Raw genomic sequence first — 14,817 nt, 5'->3', positions numbered from 1 at the left:
ATGCATGTGCCGGAAAATGAACTTCCGATTTCTGGCGCACACATTTGCGCCAGCCAGCCAGCAGTTCTTCTGGTTATTGCTGTACATGATCAGCTGGCCAGTGCACATGCTCACGCCAGAACATGGAAGACCAGCTGTTCCGGTTTCTGGCACTGCTACATTGCAGCTGATCGTCATGTGCGCATGCGCACCAGAAACCTAGAAGAGGAATGGGTGGCATGGCTCCACTCGCCACTTCAGTCACACATGCCATAGTTTCGCTATCACGGCTCTATTCCCACCCTCATCTCCATCCCTTTATCTTGGTATGAACTGGAGAACTTGCCTGACACTTTTCTGTTATTTTCTTCATCTGGGTTTAATCCTTTCTTACCTGATCACTGACTTGCTCTTCCTCCTGTCCTCCAGGGCCATTTCCGATGTCCTCTTTGTTGATTTGACAAAAATAAAATTTACTTACTTGTGCCAGCTTGAAGGGCTGCAAGAAAACCCAGCTTCCATAATAAGGCTGGCTGTGCTTTGAAAATGGTTTGCAAGAAATGCTTGAGGCCATTGAAAACACTGTATATGTTATGCTGTTAATTTTTTTTTCTGGCATTCATTTCTTTATGGCAGTGATCACCAACTGGTGGTCCACAAGAAAATTTTGCTGGTATGCAGAAAAATTATTTGCATTTTATTTATATTGCGCTAAATCAGGGGTCCACATATCTGGGACAGATATGTGCAATGAACACTTGTGTTGGTGCAGAGAATTTCCCCCTTCTGGGTCTTTTTGTGCAGGTCAGAGAGGGGGAGAAATTCTGACTTGGGGTCTGCGTCACCTCCTGGTGTGGGGCTTTGGGTGAAGGCTGGCAGGAAGCAGTGCTGGTGGCAAAGAGCCAGAGGACCTTGTTCCAGTGGGACTGCATCATGATCTGGAACTGGCTGACCATCTCAGCCTGCTAAGCCTCCAGGTGCTGGTATCTGGCCTTGCACTCCCACAGGTCTTCCCTCTGCTTGGAAAGCCTATGTTGGTAGTCCTCACGGAGGTGCTTCTACTGAGCCTCTTTCTCCGTCAGATCCAATCTGAACTGAGCCAGCTGTTTTGCCAACTTTTTCTCATGGTGGCTGCTTAGTTCCAACAACTGCCTCCTGTTGGGGCCCTAAGAAGCCCGGGCAGGGAGGCGAGGAGGGGCTGGGAGGAGAGGGGTGAGCAGAAACTGGCGAGGCACCCCTTGACGTGAGTGACATTGAGTTGACCGTGCCTACCCAGTCACATGGCCACCTGGTCACGCCCATCCAACTGCTCATTAGACAGATCATATTAGTGGTCTATGGGATTTAAAATAATGAATTTAATGGTCCCTGAGGTCCAAAAGGTTGGTGACTCCTGCTCTATGGTGTGAAGTCTTGAAAGTGACTTTTAAAGCAGTAGCTTCTCTTTTTACTCTAGCAAGCCAGAAAACATGGCTGCTTTAATAAAGAGGAGAGTGATATACTTATGCGACGTCCAATGCAGGACTTTGAATAATCTTCGAAAGGTGCGCAGCCTTAATCCAGAATAGGAGAGCAGACTTTTTAAGCCTTTTACTCCTTACCATTTTCGGGCACTTTCTGGGTTCCATTTACATTCCTCACGATATTTATTGCCTTGGATCCTTTCCCCACTATTTTCCTTCAGCCTGATGATATCTTGTAAATATTTGGCTTCTGCTTGGTGGCTGCAGCACAAGCCAGTGGTGTTTGCGGAAGAAATATCGCATTTAAAGAGCGTGTGTTTCAGTCTCTGTGGTTGGCATTTACCCAGAGGGCTCCTCAGCTTAAACGTACTGACCATCAAGAAAACTTCCAAAGGAGAAGGAGAAATCTGGTTAAAATGTAGGTGCTCCTGCTATTTTTCTTGACCAAGACAGAGCATGTTTATTTCTTTTTAATGCAGGGTAACCGGGCTCCCTGGTGTGTGTGTAAAACCTAGGCTTAGCCCCTCCTAAGCATGGTATATAGTAGAAGAAACTCTTGCCAGTTCAGTACTGCTAGCTTTACACTTGCATGCCTGATGTGCGCTTTGCGCGCATGCACAGTTGCCTATAAATAAGTCTGCACATCCACATAACATTTAAAAATGATAAAAATACATGCTGCGGCAATCGGGGAACCGGTTCGAGGGCGTGGCGAGCATGCCATCCCTACCAGTTCAGAGACCCAGTCGCCATTTCCACTATCGGTTCCACTGAACCGGTGCGAACCCACCTCTGATTGTGAGTCGTCTGCCATTGTGTTTTTCGCAGGAATGTCATCATTTGCTTTTCTTCTTTCAGTATGTCGTTCCAGCCCAAAATTTCAAGAAGAGTGCTCCTGGGGGCTGGGGGGGGGGAGCAAAAATGAGCAAAAAACGGCCCGTTTTTCATGAAAACGGGCCCTTTTTTGTCAAAAAAAAAGGGCATGCATAGCCTTTAGGGGGCTTATAGAGTGCTCCTGGGAGCTGGGGAGGGGCACAAAACAGCCTGTTTTCCGCTCATTTTTGCCCTACCCAGCCCCCAGGAGCACTCTGGAAGCCTCCTAAAGGCTATGCATGGCCATTTTTGCAAAAGGGACGGAGTTTCAGGAGGACAAAAATACTGTATTCAGTGTATAAGACACACCCAGATTTTCAGCCCCTTTTTGGAGGCAAAAAGGTGCGCCTTATACTCTGAAAAATACGCTATTCCTTTGCAGTCATCTGGTCGTTAGCACTCTTCCTGAGACCTTTTGAGGCCACTTAGAGGTTTATCTGTGCCTTCAAGGTCACCTGTATCAGGCTGCCAATGCAGGTGTGGAGAGAGATATGGACAGATACATTTTGCAGTGTGTGTCACAGTACCTTGGAAGGAGGAAATGAAGGAAATTACTCCATCCGGCCCTCTTTTGTCCTTGTTTTTTGGGAAGTAGCTAAGTCAACGTTCCGATAGCTATCCCAGCAGGATTAGGAAAATTTTACTATGGGAATTGCCTTAAATGAATCATCCGCAGTAAATCTGGTTCTTTTGTGTGGCCTTTGATTTATTTATGTTTCTGTGTTCATGATGATTGCAAGTAAGTTATCTTTCTTTCTTTTGTCTGGAGTTGGTTTACAAGTTGCCATTATCTAGCAGAAGAGCGGATCCTACTTTAAAAGAAGCAAAGTGGTTTGTGCTGCTGTACAAAGTTATGTCTAGAATGGGAGGGGAAGCACCCTCTGTGAGTCAACAGTATAATTTCAGGAGTGGGGAAATATCAAAAGAAGATTTGGGAAGATGCTGGCAAGGATGTTCCCCAAAGAGTGTAAGCAAATGGAGTTGGACAGACTTTGATTCCTTTGTGTTAAAGAGTGGCTCTTTTTCTGACACGTGTGTGCCTCTGTGTGTGTGTGAGAGAGAGGGGGGGAGGGCGAGAGGGAGGGAGAGACAGAGACAGAGAGAGAGAATATGAATTAGACACCAAAGCAATTCACATACAACCCAGGCAGGCAACATGCGGTGTTGCATTTGAATTAAGTATTATTAATATTGTTCATAAGGGGAGACAGCAGTGTCCCACCCTTATACTCAGTGGCTAAGACGCTGAGCTTGTTGATCAGAAAGGTTGACAGTTCGCCGGTTCGAATCTTTAGCACCGTGTAATGGAGTGAGCTCTCGTTACTTGTCCCAGCTACTGCCAACCTAACAGTTTGAAAGTATGTAAAAATGCAAGTAGAAAAATAGGAACCACCTTTGGTGGGAAGGTGACAGCATTCCGTGCACCATCGGCGTTTAGTCATGCCGGCCACATGCCATGGAGACATCTTCGGACAGCGTTGGCTCTTCAGCTTAGAAACGGAGATGAGCACTGCCCCCTAGAGTCCGGAATGACTAGCACATATGTGCGAGAGTAACCTTTACCTTTACGTAATATCATTCATACAGGTAAGTCCTTGACCTCTGACCGGAATTGAGCCCACAATTTATGTTGCTAAGTGAGTTTTATTCCATTTTATGACCTTTACAACCAGTTGTTAAGTGAATCACTGCAGCTGCTTAATTACTAACACGGTTGTTAAGTGAATGGGTTCCCCATTGACTTTGCTTATCAGAAGTTTGCAAGAAGGGATTACTTGACCCTGAGACATTGCAACCGTCATAAATGTGAGTCAGTTGCCCAGTGTCTGAATTTTGATCACATGACCAAGGGGATGCTACAATGGTCATAAGTGAAAAATGGTCAAAAGTAGTGTTTTAACAGTGTTTAGCAGTCACTAAATGAACTGTTATAAATTGAAGACTATCTGCAGTAATTATTAACTATTCTATCAAATATTGCTTATGAACATGTTTGTTTGGTGAAGGGATTTTAGGATTTTATTTGAGAAGTCCCAAGAGGATTCATTTCCAATGACTTCTCTTTCCTTCCCTTCAATTTTGGGAAATGCTGATACCCCTCCCATTAAAGGTAAGAAGTGGATGATGGTAGAAAGGAGCTATTTAGAAACTATCTGCTTTTGTTACAGTAACCTGTTTTTTTGAAGGTTCTTGCAGATGCTTACTGGCAACTAGATGCTAGAGAGAGCTGTGTTTCTCTTTTTAAAGTAAATATATTTTTTAGTTTATCAAAATATAAAATACAGAAATAAAAAAGGAAAATAAAGATAATGGGAAATAGGGGAGGAAAAGAGGAGAGAAAAAAGTGTAGAGTAAAGGAGGGGGGAGCATTGACATGATTCCTTTTGGAGCAATAGAATAAGGGAATGACTTTTTACTTTTATAAAATAATATATACTTGCCATTTCTATAACAACAAACCTATCTAATCAGCAACACCTAAATTAAAGTTTCATTTTTCCCACCTCAAGCACAAAGTCCAAAAGCAGTTTCCAAACAAACACAAAATTAATGGCATTCTTTCCTTTAATCAAAGCTTGTCAATTTAGCCATCTCTGATAACTCCCATCCATTTTTTACGGCTATTCGTCCGTGGTGGGAATCAAAGCAATGGTGATATATATATTTTTTTGCTACGGGTTCTGTGGGCGTGGCTTGGTGGGTGTGGCAGGGGAAGGATACTACAAAATCCCCATTCCCTCCCCACTCCAGTGGAAGGTTACTGCAAAATCCCCATTTCCTCCCTATCAGCTGGGACTCGGGAGGCAGAGAAAAGGGAGGCCAGTCAGAGGTGGTATTTGCTGGTTCTCCAAACTACTCAAAATGTCCACTACCGGTTCTCCAGAACCTGTCAAAAACGGGTGAATTTCACTCCTGAATCAAAGTATCCTTCAATTTTTGTGTGTAGAGTATTCTTGCTGCTCTACAGTCCTGTTTCTGGCAGGTTGACAGGTGGACTGCAAATCCCAGGCTGGCTGGGGAATTCTGGGAGTTGAAGTCCTCCCGTTTCCAACTTGCCAAGCTTGAGAGATGCTGCACTAGAGGCTTTCTTAAAGCGCCTTCCTGACGAATGAAGAAGAGAGTCCTGCCTTCGAAATCCCCCTCACTTGGCGGCTGAGTGCCTGTGGCTTCTGTTGCCAGGAATCTCCCAGCTTTTCATTGGCAGAAAAGTCCCCGAGCTGAGCTGTCTCTCACATGCTCCAGCCCACAGATGGTCGAGGAAGCTGTTCTTGCCCAGGGAGAGGGTCAGCTCCAGTCGCTCTTCGCTAGTCCTGTTTTAATTGGCATTGGCTAGAATTTGATCTCTGGAAAACAAAGTGCTACAGTCTCTGCTTCATCGGTGGCTGGCATTCCTCCCGCAGTCCCCAAGGATGGGCTTAACTGCTTCACCACCAGAGAGGATCAACCATGGCCAACTTTGAAGGAACCTCTTGAGAATCTGGAGAGAGAACAGAGGAATCTCTTTGAAAGCTCTTCTGGAAAGATTGGGTGCCTTTACTTTGAGTCAGCTGGTTTGTTTTCCTTTTTTAAATTCCTCATTGCAAAGAGAGGAAATTGGATGTTCTCCCTGGCAGCTAAAAATCAGGTACATTGTGTGGACTCCCCCCCCCCCTTTTCTGTTTTCTTCAATTATAATGTTATATACCCTTAATTCTGGAATCTTAAAAATCTGGTGGGATTGGAAAATAGATTTTTCTTGCTGCTAGTTTCTCTGGCTGTCTTCAAAAGTTGTTTTGGGGCTGGGCTGGGGGATGTTTTTAGCAGGTTATAAACATCAAGATGTCCAAGCACTATAAAATATTGTTTACCCTTATAGAATTTTGTAAAAAAAAATTTTTATAATCTCACTTGTTGCTTGTTCTCTAAATGCTGAGAATCTAATCTCTTCTTCATTTTATGGCCATAGTAAAACTACACGGGTGCAGGAAAGTTGCATTTTCATGTATGTGCTGCAGGAGCATGTAATAATTGCCACAATTCCTCACACTCTGGCAGATCATGAGATGTCAGGGAAACATTGTTATACTTTGGAAAGTTAAAGAAAGCATGTTTACATACAGAATTTGTTCCGTGTCTTAAAGAGATCATTGTATCTATTGTGGCTGATGGGGTCATGATGTATTTTTAGATAGGACAGAGTTTCTCAGTCAGAATGTACTTTATTTTGATTATTGCAGCTTAGAATTTAGGGTAGTGGAAAAACAGCCAAAGAGATGATTTATGTTATCCACACTGACTGGATGAAGTAGATTTGCACCCGGAATTTAATGACGTTGATTGGAAATGAATTCTGATCCCAGGACCATGTATTTCCAAATGGATTGGATTTGTGCCTTCTTGTTTTTTTAAAAAATAAATTCTTTTCTTGCCAGATTAGGAAAATTTCCAGCTTTCTCTGGCAAACACATCGTGCCTTCTGAAGAGCGTTCTAAACTAGTTATCAAAACATCATACAGTCCAGTAGCAAAGAAAAAGCTAAAGTTAAAAAAAAGCACAGAGGGAAAAAAGTGAGTTCCCTTTGTGGTGATAAGGGTGGAGAGAAAAATGCCTTCTGTGACATTTTGAGAAATATTTTAAGAAATGCTGTTTTGGCTGGAATTCCCAGAGAAATCCCCCCCCCCGGGGGGGGGTAGTAAAACACCAATGGATGAAGTGAGAAGCCTGTTCTGTGTGGCTTGGGAAGACACCACAAGGAGTATGCCACAGAGTTTTATGTTGACCTGTGTTTTTAGCAATGGAGAATGATGGATTCCTCTGTTATAAGAAAGCAGCATATTATGCCATAACTTTTTGTAGGCTAGAGCAGGGGTGAAATCCACCAGATTCGGAACAGGTTCTGGAGAACAGGTAGCGGAAATTTTGAGTAGTTCGGAGAACAGGTAGCGGAAAATTTGAGTAGTTCAGAGAATCGGCAAATGCCACCTCTGGCTGGCCCCAGAGGGGGGTGGGAATGGAGATTTTGCAGTATCCTTCACCTGCCATGCCCACCAAACCATGCCCATCAAATCACAACACGCCCACAGAACCAGTAGTAAAAAAAAATGAATTTCACCCCACTGGGCTAGAGCCTACTTTGCCAGTGGAACAAAATGGTCATATTTCTACAAATGCTTGCATTGTTTAAAGTGGTTTACCGCCTTTCTTCGTGAGATAAAAGGGATATTTGGCAAAGTGTATGTGGTGGTGGTAGTGGTTTTTGAATGACCTGACTACAACCTGCCATAGATAGCTTGGGTCTCCTCACTCCCACCCAGCATTCAGTTTTATTTCCCTGATAGGCAAGAAGAATCCCACATGGGGCAGGCTCAAGTAATGTACCATTGAATTTCATGATGCTGAGAATGGAGTACACAGAATAATGGAATAAGAAATATTAGAAATCATCTAGTCCAGCAGTCTACAACTTTTCCGGCTAAGTAGCCTGGCGGGGGGAGGAGGAGAGGATGGTTTTGTGTGAACAGCAGTCACGAGCGAGTGCGAGCGCCTACTGGTCACATAAGTGGAGCTGTTCACGCTTGCTTGCCCATTGCTTGTGTGGCCAGGTCAGTAGTGGGCTATAGCTCATGAGTTGTGGACCCCGATCTAGTTCAACTCCCTACTCAGCACAGGTTCTGCTAGAGCAGGGATGTCAAACTCAATTTCATTGAGGGCTGCATCAAGATTGTGTTTGATTTTGGGGGGCCAGGGTGGGCGTGGCCAGGGTGGGCGTGGCCAGCTTGATGTCACTTGTGTCGGGGGTACCTGTGGTGGCCCAAGTGCTCTGCCAGAAAAAACGGACTCCTGAGCTCCCTTTTCGACTGACGGCTTCCTGCAACCCACTGCCAGTGAAAACGGAGCTTGGGAGAGCTGCCTTTGGCACTTGCAAGCTCCATTTTCGGCTGTGATGGCCTCCTGAAACCCTCTGCCAGCCAAAACAGAGGTGGGGAGGGCCGCCCACAGCACTCTCAAGCTCCCTTTTCACTGGCAGAGGCACTGTGGGCCTTTGTTGTTTCTAGGTTGGTCCTGCGGACCAGATCTAAGCACCCCATGGGCCGGATCCAGCCCCCAGGCTTTGAGTTTGACACCCCTATGCTAGAGCATTTCTGGCAAGTAACCATTCAATCTCTGAATGTCTCTGTAAAGAAGAGTTTGCCACTTTATACTGTATGCCTGCCTATAATGATATGTGTTGATGATCTTGGGACACATGCGGGGGTGGGGTGGGGAAGAAGAGATGGTGCTTAGAGAATGGTCAGATAAGATAGGGCATATTCTGCCACTGTGTAATGGGAAGAGAGTCAGAGAAGAAACCTTCTCAGGATACAAAAGAGACACCAAAGATTTGTCCTATCAGACTTTTAAAGTAGCCATACAATAAAGTAGAATTAGCTCATCCGGTTGTGTTTCCTGTCTGGTCACCACGGAAGGCTACTCCTGCTCAATAATTAGGAAATTCTTTCTGACATCTAGCCTGAATCTGCTATTATGAGTTTTAAGGTGTTGTTCTGGTTCTGGTTTTCTAGGGCAATAGACAATATGTCCACTTCCTCTTCTATTTGGCAGCCCTTCACATATCTGAAGATTGCCATCACATCTTCCTTCAGTTAATATTTTCTGAAGGATAAACTTACTCAGTTCCTTTAACTGTTTCCTAGGGCTTCATTTTCAGACCCCTCACCATCTTGATAATCCTCCCCTGCATCACTCCAATTATCATGGTCTGTGATGGCATATGCAGCAGCAGGAGCAGAGAGGGTATCTTTTGACAACACAGTTACCCAGAGTGAAGTCCAGATTAAGCAAATTAGGGTCACCTGCTTGAACAAGGTCCCTTCCAACTCTGTTCCTCTATACTATTTTCAGTATGGGCATCAAGATTTCAGGATTGATCAAGATGAATGCTATAGGTAAAGGTAAAGATTCCCCTCATCCATATGTGCTAGTCGTTCCTGACTCTAGGGGGTGGTGCTCATCTCTGTTTCAAAGCCGAAGAGCCAGCGCTGTCCGATGAAATCTTCATGGTCATGTGGTTGGCATGAATGCTACGGCTTTTTAAAAATTTTAATTTTATTTAATTGCAGTAGTACCATCCAATATAGTAATAGTACACCAAATGTAATAGATTGTATATGAACTAATTCTTTGCTTCAGGTAGGAGCTTGTATTTTTTTTCTTTAACTAACCGGTGTTGGTGAGAGCAGCATGAAGTGCATTCATAATTTTAATAAAAGCAAAATTACAAAGTTTGTTCCACTGTTGTGCGATTCCATACATTAAGGCATATCTTTAATATTATCCAATCACTGTATGCAAGAAAAGGAAAGAGTTTCAGGGCAACCACAACCTAGAATACCTTAAGATATATCTAGAGAGTTAGACTGTTATAACTTTAGTTTGGCAAGATTCTCTCCATTGGATCTAAGCAAATAAAAGATTGGATGCAATGGGATCTTGAGTGGTCTTGTCCCTGGCTTAGGCCGGGCACTGTCCTTTTGGAATGGTGATACCCAGAACTGGACGTGATATATTCCAAATGGGGGTCTATCAGGACAGAATTGAGTGGACAGTCCCTTCTTCGTGATCTAGATTAATGTTTCTTAACCTTGGCAATGTTAAGATGAGTGGCCTTCAACTCCCAGAATTCACCAGCCAACATGATAGCCAGGGAATTCAGGGATTTGACATCCACCATCTTAACGCGGTGGCTCAGTGGCTAAGACGTTGAGCTTGTCGATCAGAAGGTCGGCAGTTCAGTGGTTCGAATTCCTAATGCTGAGTAACAGAGTGAGCTGTCCCAGTTACTTGTCCCAGCTTCTGCCAACGTAGCAGTTCGAAAACATGTAAAAATGCAAGTAGAAAAATAGGGACCACCTTTGGTGGGAAGGTAACAGCGTTCTGTGCACCTTTGACATTTAATCATGCCAGCCACATGACCATGGTGACGTCTTCAGACAGCGCTGGCTCTTCAGCTTTGAAACGAGATGAGCATCGCCCACTAGAGTCATGAACGACTAGCGCATATGTGCGAGGGAAACCTTTACCTTTATCTTAACATGGATGAAGGTAAGAAACACTGATCTAGACTGAGTATTTCTGTTACCTCACCTGCCTCATGCTGATGGCTTATGTGTTTCACGAGGACATTCTGATCTCACTGACAAGTATTACTGCTAAGCCATGTTTTCCTATGCTTGGATCTTCATTCTTTATATCCTTCCGAGGTATAAAATGTTACATTTCAATCCGTTCAATCACATCCTGTTCCTTTCATCCTATGATCATCCTTAGATCTTCTTGAATCTGTGCTCTTCCCTCTAACATATAAATTACCACCCCAACTCTCAAACTTTTCTGAATATGATGTGCTGTGTATAATATTTGAGCAATAAGAGATAAAACCTGGGGAAGAAGAAGATGGCAAAATGATGGGTAAGGATTTGTGTAAGTATCATCTTCCGCTATCTCTATCCAGGATTTAAAAATGTGTCTTCCTGCTGAATGATAATGTCTGCTTCATGGGATGTTGGCATTAGGCCACGGATGCTCAAGTTTTATTACAATAGAAGCTCTTGTTTAAGCAGTGAGAATGGGAAACCTCACAGGGAGTTGGGGGAAGGTATATTGGTGAAATGCTGAGATTAATTTGTGTGCACTGGTTCAAATGTGAAAAATATGTGAAATGGATGGGATTCCTCTTGACTCCAGCAGCAACCCAGCAGTCATGGTGTGATATCCAATCCTCGTGTCATTGACTAAATCTGGCTTCATCATCGGGCTGGTGTGACATCTGGAAAGCCTTTAACAAATGGGTAACAACTGCACATTTGCAATCAAGCTCAAGACTTTCTCAGCTGACAGATACATCTGGGGACATGGAAGACCAGCTTAGCAGAGTCGGTGGTGGGAATTTCAGATCTTTTCATTGTGTTTGGGCATAATGTGAATTCAAGTCTAGCCCATCTGGAGTCGCCCAGTAAAAAGAGAGTTGGTTTACACGTTGCCAAGTTGAGCCTTGAGATAAGCCATAGATGGTGACATTGAGGCTTAGCTTACGTGATTCATTGAGTGTTTTTCGGAATCCTATACTAGACTTGATCTTAGCTAAGAAGTCATGAAGACAATTTATTATAAGCATGTCCTATTGTTTTCTTTATGTTTCTTTGTATTTTTGTATCAGTTTTATAGATTTGATATGATCGATTTCTCTAATAAAACATCTGCCTGTCTATCTCTCTTTTTCTATCTCTATGTCTCTATCTTCATCTCTCTATATCCATGATGGTGAACCTATGGAATGTGTGCCAGAGGTGGCATGCAGAGCCCTCTCTGTGGCCACTTGCACCATCGCCAGCTGCTCTTCTGGTTTCTGGCATGCCGGCCAGCTGGTCTTCGTGGGCAACAGAGCACCAGAAAACAGCCTGAAAGCGGCCTGAAAAATGTTTAAAAACCAGGCTGCTTCCAGGGCCATTTTGAGAGTGCTTTCGGGCTGTTTTTCATGCAAAAAACAGCCCGAAAAAGCCCCCCAAAACAGCCAAAAAAGGCGCATGCACATGCCAGCCAGCTGTTCTTTGGGTTTCTGGCACTCCAGTGCACTCGTGTGCACGCTTGTTTCGGTTTGGGCACTTGGTGCTGAAAAGTTTCGCCATCACTGCTCTATATCCATATATCCATCCGTCCGTCATCCATCTTCTGTCTTCTATCTATCTTCTATCATCATCAATCAACTACAGTATGATTCTACTTCTGCATCGAGGTTAATGCGAATACCTATTGTAGACACTATTGCTGACTATCTTGCTCCATTCTCCCCTCTACAAATTGTAGAAAGAACACCAAAAACCCAGCAATTTAATTCCTGAGCTTCATAAATTTCCCCATTATGGCAAATTGTACTTTTTAGAAAATGGTGAGAATGACCTCAATAACAGGAGGAGATGTGGTGGCCTTGAGACCTTCCAGAGTTCAGCTTTGTTTTCTAAGCTGAATACAAACCTCAGGGGGTTTAGTATATGTATATGGTGATCGGTGTATACCTGAAGACAAACCATTTCAAAAAATTAAGAATACATCAAAGTCCACCCTGTATCCCGAAGCTTCTGTATTTGATCGTGGTAGTACTGAGCCACAGGACGTGATGTGTTTTCAAAAAGCCTTTGAAAAGGATCTAAGTGCATTCTTGGGGCTGGTTTTAAGGAGGAGAAATTGACTGATCCTCCTTTTCCTGCTGTGGTGAGAATGGGCAGTTCAGGGGTGTATTTTCTTCCTTAGCATGTTTACAAGCTTCATTCACACATCACCCTGAGTCATGTGTAGTTTGTTGGATTTTGGCTTAGCAAAGCTAGTGGAATAAATTCACTGGGCCTTTATTAAACAAACTGTGTGACAAGGTTGACTCAGCCTTTCATATTTCCGAGGTGGGTAAAATGAGGACCCAGATTGTTGGGGGCAATATGCTGACTGAAAACCAATTAGAGAGGGCTGTAAAGCACTGTAAAGCGATATATAAGTCTAAGTGCTATTGCCATTAATGTAGCAGAGGAGCGGAGTTCAGTTTTAACCTCAAAGCTGTTGCCAATTGCTCCTTTATAGATTCTGGATTATTAAGGATCATTTAAGAAGCAATGGGAGAGGTTTATCTTTCAATGAAGACATCAAGGTGATAGACAGCTTTTTCCTTTTAGGATCAACAAGTGGAAAGCAACAAGCAGCCAAGAAATATGTCTCAGAGTTGCACTTGTTAGAGCAGCTATGAAGACCTTGAAAAGATACTAAACTACTATGATGTGTCCATACTTATAAAGATCAGAGTCAAGCAAGCCATGGTGACACCGCATGGAAGCAAAAGTTGAGGCTTTGAAGAAGCAGGGTAGGAAGAGTATTGATGCTACTGAACTTTGGTTTTGGAGAAGGCTCCTAAGATTACCATAGACAGCCAACCCCCCAAAAACCCCAATGGATCATCAGACAAACCAGTGTTTTCACTCAAGGCATAAATGATTTACTTCAGACATGTGATGACCCAGCTCTCTTAAGAAGTCTCTAATGCTGGGAAAAGTGGAAGGAAAGAGGACAGCCAGCAGCAAAGTGGACGGATTCAGTTACGATGGAAAAGGAGGGCACCATTGGGAGACCTGAAAGAACAGATTGGAGACGGATTGCCCTAAAGAAAATTATGTAGGAGATGCAGAGAGTTGAAAACGAGCTGGAGGGACATAATCCATCAGAAGAGGTGTTAACCACTAGACCAAGTTGCCAGGAAGTTCTGCGTTGTCCTCGTCAAAACCTCTCATGTGCCTTGAAAGCATTCATTCACAGCTTAAGTCCATGCAAAGTCTGGCACAACAGTATCTCGATGCATTGACTATCAACTCTGTCTGTTTTGTTTCCCTTTGTATTTCTCAGCAGGTGGAGGATTGAAGGACAAGTTTCATCCCCCCCTCCCTAGATTTTTGCTGTCCTAAATTGTTATTTTGCATGCAGGTGAGGTGTGCTTTCAAATAAGGAAAGGTCCTGCCCTTTATTTGCCTAGGAAATTAAGGAAAGCAGTATGTCTATTCCCATATTTTGAATGAAGTTAGGTGCAGTTCTCCTATCTCACTTTTTCTTCCAAACTCAAGGACATGTACATAGGTGTACATGGGATTTTCTTCTCAAAGTTCTGCACAGTGTGAGATAGGAAGAAATTGGTGGATAGCACTGGATTAGAACAAATCAGATATGCACATAGTTAACAAGTGTAAACGGTGCTGTGCGTTCCTATACTAGCTTAGTGCAAAGGGTATTCACCAGATTTTTGTTTGGTCAATTAGGGTTTATTTACCATGTTTCCCCAAAAATAAGACAGTGTCTTATTTTCTTTTGACCCCCGAATAAGCGCTTGGCCTTATTTTCAGGGAGGTCTTATTATTTTTGAGGTGCAGGAGGCAGCGAGCGTGATCACCTCATGGCTGCTGCTGTGTTGCAATATTTTTGGGGAGGGCTTATTTTCAGGGGAACAGGATAGATCTATACAGGTACTCCTCAATTTATGACTAAAATTAGGAGCAGAATTTCTATTGCTAAGCAGGGCAGTTGTTAAGTGAGTCATGCCCAATTTTCCAGCCTTATTTGCCATGGTTGTTAAGTAAATCACTGCAGTTGTTAAGTGAATCACATGATCATTAAGCGGGTCTGGCTCCTCCAATTGACTTTGCTTGTTAGAAGTCAGCTGGGAAGGTGACCAATAGCAATTGCATGACCCAGTATGCTGCAACCCTCACAAATATATGCTGGTTGCCAAGGAACCAAAATTTGATCATGTGACCATGCTGCAAAATCATATTGTGAGGACTTGTTGCAAGTCTGTTTTTCAGTGTCATTTAACTTTTAATGGCCGCTAAATGAATGTTGTAAATAGAGCACTAACTCTAGTGACCAACTGTCAATATATACCTAATAATTTGAACTATGCAATCTTTTAACAAAAAATAACTACATGATATAC

The 14,817-nt window shown here is 43.4% G+C and overlaps 1 protein-coding gene across 2 annotated transcripts in view; it reads left to right on the top strand.

The window, feature by feature from the left end:
• PALD1 (phosphatase domain containing paladin 1) overlaps positions 1 to 14,817 on the top strand; it is a 147,195-nt gene that overhangs the window by 13,082 nt on the left and 119,296 nt on the right. The window contains exon 1 of one of the 2 annotated variants that reach the window (XM_087701988.1): positions 5,503 to 5,940. The exons of the other annotated variant lie outside the window; for it this stretch is intronic. The gene's annotated coding sequence lies outside the window, so the exon portion shown is untranslated. Of the gene's footprint in view, positions 1 to 5,502; positions 5,941 to 14,817 lie in introns of those variants that run through there. 2 annotated transcript variants of the gene reach the window in all.

Source organism: Thamnophis sirtalis, unplaced genomic scaffold, assembly GCF_051295495.1.
Source record: "Thamnophis sirtalis isolate CommonGarterSnake01/CBP01778 unplaced genomic scaffold, rThaSir2_p1.2 scaffold_15, whole genome shotgun sequence".
Lineage (NCBI taxonomy): Eukaryota > Metazoa > Chordata > Lepidosauria > Squamata > Natricidae > Thamnophis > Thamnophis sirtalis.
This window is presented reverse-complemented; position numbering and strand designations above follow the sequence as displayed.